The sequence below is a fragment of the Phyllobates terribilis genome, unplaced genomic scaffold (assembly GCF_046119375.1).
Source record: "Phyllobates terribilis strain yellow unplaced genomic scaffold, ASM4611937v1 Scaffold_305__1_contigs__length_2280687, whole genome shotgun sequence".
In the NCBI taxonomy this organism is placed as follows: Eukaryota; Metazoa; Chordata; class Amphibia; order Anura; family Dendrobatidae; genus Phyllobates; species Phyllobates terribilis.
Window position 1 is genome coordinate 148,594 of NW_027363065.1, and position 5,333 is coordinate 153,926.

The following is a 5,333-nucleotide window of genomic DNA, read 5'->3' on the forward strand; positions in this document are numbered from 1 at the left end:
CTAGTAGGCCAATATTTTTTCAGAGTTAGATGCAGACAAAAAATTATTTTGAATTTGCAACCTGATGGAGGTCAGTATAGATTGACTAATAGAGAAAGTCCCACACACTGCTAGAAGGCCAAATATTTTTTCAGAGCTAGATGCAGACAAAAAATTATTTTTAATTTGCAACCTGATGGAGGTCAGTATAGATGGACTAATAGAGAAAGTCCCACACACTGCTAGAAGGCCAAATATTTTTTCAGAGCTAGATGCAGAAAAAAATTATATTCAGTTTGCAACCTGATGGAGGTCAGTATAGATGGACTAATAGAACAAGTCCCACACACAGCTAGAAGCCCAAATATTTTTTCAGAGGTAGATGCAGATAAAAATTATTTTTAATTTGTATCCTGATGGAGGTCAGTATAGATTGACTAATAGAGAAAGTCCCACACACTGCTAGAAGGCCAAATATTTTTTCAGAGCTAGATTCAGAAAAAAATTATTTTCAGTTTGCAACCTGATGGAGGTCAGTATAGATGGACTAATAGAACAAGTCCCACACACAGCTAGAAGGCCAAATATTTTTTCAGAGGTAGATGCAGATAAAAATTATTTTTAATTTGCAACCTGATGGAGGTCAGTATAGATGGACTAATAGAGAAAGTCCCACACACTGCTAGAAGGCCAAATATTTTTTCAGAGCTAGATGCAGACAAAAAATTATATTCAGTTTGCAACCTGATGGAGGTCAGTATAGATGGACTAATAGAACAAGTCCCACACACTGCTAGAAGCACAAATATTTCTTCAGAGGTAGATGCAGATAAAAATTATTTTTAATTTGCAACCTGATGGAGGTCAGTATAGATGGACTAATAGAGAAAGTCCCACACACTGCTAGAAGGCCAAATATTTTTTCAGAGCTAGATGCAGACAAAAAATTATTTTGAATTTGCAGCGTGATGGAGGTCAGTATAGATGGACTAATAGAACAAGTCCCACACACAGCTAGAAGCCCAAATATTTTTTCAGAGCTAGATGCAGAAAAAAATTATATTCAATTTGCAACTTGATGGAGGTCAGTATAGATGGACTAATAGAGAAAGTCCCACACACTGCTAGAAGGCCAAATATTTTTTCAGAGCTAGATGCAGAAAAAAATTATATTCAGTTTGCAACCTGATGGAGGTCTGTATAGATGGACTAATAGAACAAGTCCCACACACTGCTAGAAGCCCAAATATTTTTTCAGAGCTAGATGCAGAAAAAAATTATATTCAATTTGCAACCTGATGGAGGTCAGTATAGATGGACTAATAGAATGATGCTATGCCCAAAAGATTTTACTTCACTAGGTGCAGTAAAAAAAAATGGTATTCTATACACAGGTGGTATATCTTGCAACACAGATAGGCTACTCCACTGACTAACACACTCTGCAATAGGCCAAAAAGGATTAGCTTTGCTAGATTCAGCCAAATGCTGTGAAAAAAACTTGCACAGCACTGGCACAGACATGCCTGGCAAAAACTGATAGGAACTGATGTAACCTAGTCCTGAAAAGGACTGCAATTACAATTAGTCTTTACTCCCACAATCTATCTATTTAAGAGCACAGACCTGCCTGATAAAAGTCGTAGGAAATGCTGTAACCTAGTCCTTAAAAGGACTGCAATCACAACTATTCCCTACTCCCAAGCTATTTGTAGATTTGTGCGAAAATTGGCTTGAAATTAACAAGGTATAGCGCACACAGCAACAGCGGTGCCGTCTAACACGCAGCTGCAGCAGTGAGAAAATGGTGGCGACGGGGAAAATGGCTTGGTCTTATAGGGCAAGGACATGTGACATACACTGCCAATGACACATGCCCTTGCTTGTGTGAAAAAAAGCACTTCGCTCCGTGTGTGCGCTGCTGATAGGCTGACAGATTGCTCCTCCCCACTGTAAATGCGGGAAAGAGAAAAAAAATGGAGATCTTCATTATTCCTGCAGAGATCCATCCCCTGCCCCTCCCCCCACCCCGCTGTACACTCAAACTGCGTATTAACATTAATTTTCATCATTACTGAGAAAAAATCCAGTTATGATTTTGGTGCACGAACAGTTATCGAACATAACCTCGAACAGCCGAATTTTTCTCAAATCGTTCGTGTTCGCCGAACGGCTCGAACACCGCCCAAAACAGCTCGAATTTGAGATTGGCGAACAGTTCGAGTAGAACAACGCTCATCTCTAGTTATTATATAAATGAACTAAAACCAAAATGTTATTTAAGTCCCTGTGGTGCTATACTTCCTAAGCTAAAGATCCATTTACTTTTTACTTGGGCCAAAATTTTACTAAGATTACCTCCTCGTTGTCTCAGACAGACTTCAAAAATGCCGATGACCTTCAGTAGAGAAGCATTGCTGTGATGATGAATGAAAAAATGTATTGGTAGGGTTTTGAGAAGAGACGGATCCTCAGCTCTTGCTCCTTTTTCAATATCTCGAATGTGTTCTCTTGTGCGCATGCGTAATTCTATCGTAGTCAGACTGATATAGAGTTTGCCACACGGGCATTTGGCACAATAAATGACACCTTTTGATGAGCAAGACAAGTGATGTCTGATGTCATATATCCGGTCTCCCCTGGCATTCTTAAAACTCTTACTTTTCTGCATATTAGGACAGGCCTTACAACGTCCACATGGGAAGAAGCCTTTAATCTCTACCCAGTTTTGATTACATTTTTTGGCCGATTCATAGTGACTGTGTACAAGTATATCTTTGAGGTTTTTCGATCTTATAGCCATTATCAAAGGTCTTTCCGGCAGACATTGTTTTAATATAGGATCTGACAGGAGGACCTGCCAATGTTTGTGAATAATCCCCACCAAGCCAGACCACTGTTTTATGTAGTGATTAAACGTATAGGTCCATTTGTGTCTTTGCATTTAGGTTTATTATTGTACAAAAGCTCTTCTCTGGTGGTGTTTTTTGCTCTCTGGTATCCGTTTTTGATTTGCCTTCTGCTGTATCCTCTGTTTTTAAACCTTCTTTCTAGGTCTTCAGCCTGGTTTTCCAAAAGTTGTTGACTTTTTGCTCTTAGAAACTGACCTGTGGGGATGCCTCGAATGGTAGACGGTGGATGGGAGGAAGTAGCGTGTAACAATGTGTTTGTAGCCGTAGGTTTTCAGTAAGCATCTGTGGAAATGTATCCATTGTCAAGAGTATTAATTTGGATATCTAAGAATTCCAATCTTCTCCCTGCTTTATAGGACAGCCTAATATTAAGTGGATTATCATTAAGCCTGGTTATTAACACGTCTAATTCAGGCATTGTGCCTTCCCATATAAACCACACGTCATCGATGTACCGCATCCATTGATGAACCTTATCGATACCAGCTATGGGGTTACATGTAAAAATTTCTCTCTCCCACGCCCCTAGAAACAGGTTTGTGTAGGATGGTGCACAAGATGCACCCATAGCGGTACCCTGTAGTTGAACGCAGATCTGGTTACTAAAAATGAAACAATTTTGGGTAAGAACAAATTCCAGTAAAATTAATAACAATTCTGTGAGTCGCGGCTCAATATTACTAGACCTCATGAACAAAGCTGCTGCTGCTAACCCATGTGAATGCTTAATTGACGTGTACAATGACTCCACATCAGCCTTTACCATAATGATGTTTTCTGGGAGAAACATATTATCTAACCTGTGTAGTGCTGATGTGATATCCTTTATATAGGATGGAAGCGTTGCCACAAGAGGTTTTGAAAAGTGGTCTATTGTATCACAGATGATCTCACATAAGCCATTATTACCAGCCACTATAGGTCTTCCTGGGGGATCGGCAGGATCTTGTGGATCTTCGGGATCAGATAAAAAGTCTGCATCCGCGGGTTAAATGATAGAATTATATCTAGCATCTGTTTGGGGATAATGCCCTCAGTCACAGCTTTCTCCAAAATCAGGACCAGTTCTGCCTGAAAAGTAGATTATGGATTTGATGGTAATTTTCTATAGCATTTTTCATCATTCAATAATTTCTTGGCTTGATATTCATACATCGTTTTGGGCCAGATTACTAAATTACCACATTTGTCGTCAGATATAAAAACCATGTCATCCCATTTTTGCAGTTCCCCAATAGCCCTTGCTCTTTGTTTTCAAGATTATGAGACCAATTTTTACTACTGACCAGCTGGTCAATATCTTGGGTAACTAATTTAGTAAAAATATCTACCGCAGGACAAATACTAAGGGTTGGAAATTTTTTGGTCTTGCCAAACAAATGCAAGGGAAAATTACTTACCTGTGTTGATGTGCCATTTTCCTCCAACAGAGATTCAAGTATCTTAAGTGTTTCAATTTAGAATTAAGGAAGCTGTGTGGTAAGCACATACCTGAGGTGGGGAATAGCGTTGTTTGGCTTTCTTGAACGCGGTATCCACCGCTTGTTCATCTGGTGTGTGATGTGTAGTGAATACCTGGCATGCTTATATCCGCTGGGGGCTTACTCACAATTGATTGATTCAGCATTGGTGGTAGTGGGACGCCGAAAATGCGCGCGCTGCAGGACCTGCCAAACTGGAAATGACGCGGTAGACGCGTCATCCGGTCCTGTGATCATGTGGTGGTCACGTGGGCGGAAGTGCCCACCGCTTGCGTTCCATAACGGAGGTGTATGCGTTCCACTGAGCGAATATGGTGGATGGCTGGTTATTAAAGGGAAAAATACACGAGAAAAGAAGAAAATGCAGAGTGGGGACATCCGGAGGGAGCAGGGAAGGAGGCTGGGATTATGCAAGCATATAAGTGCTATACAACAGCCCTTGTAGGCTGTATATTCAAACATTGAAAAAAATGTACAGACTCTTTGTAATAAACTTTAGGTAGAAATACATCTTGTCTATGGAACAACATACATAAAAGCAACCAAGAAATGTAGATAAGTCCCATGCCTAGTCCGATCATGGCAAATTTAGAGACTTTCTTTACATGGAAACCAAATGCGTACTCGTTTGGCGTCCAATGTGGTGTTGTGGAGTGTTTAAGCAAATGATAGCAGGTCATAATCCCGGTTCAGCCCTTTAGGTGTAAGTGATTGTAGATTGTAGGTGTAAGGATTCACGACGTTTCAGCATACGGATACGATCACTCCCTCGACGTGGTAACGGTACATGGTCAATCACCTGAAATTTGAGCTGTGCATCTGTGTGTCCGGCTGAAGAAAAATGGTGAGGCAGTGGTAGTAGTAAATTCTTACAACGTATGGTGGATTTATGTTTGGATATGCGATCTTTAACGGGTTGAGTTGTCTCTCCAATGTAGATCAGTCCACATGGGCATTTGAT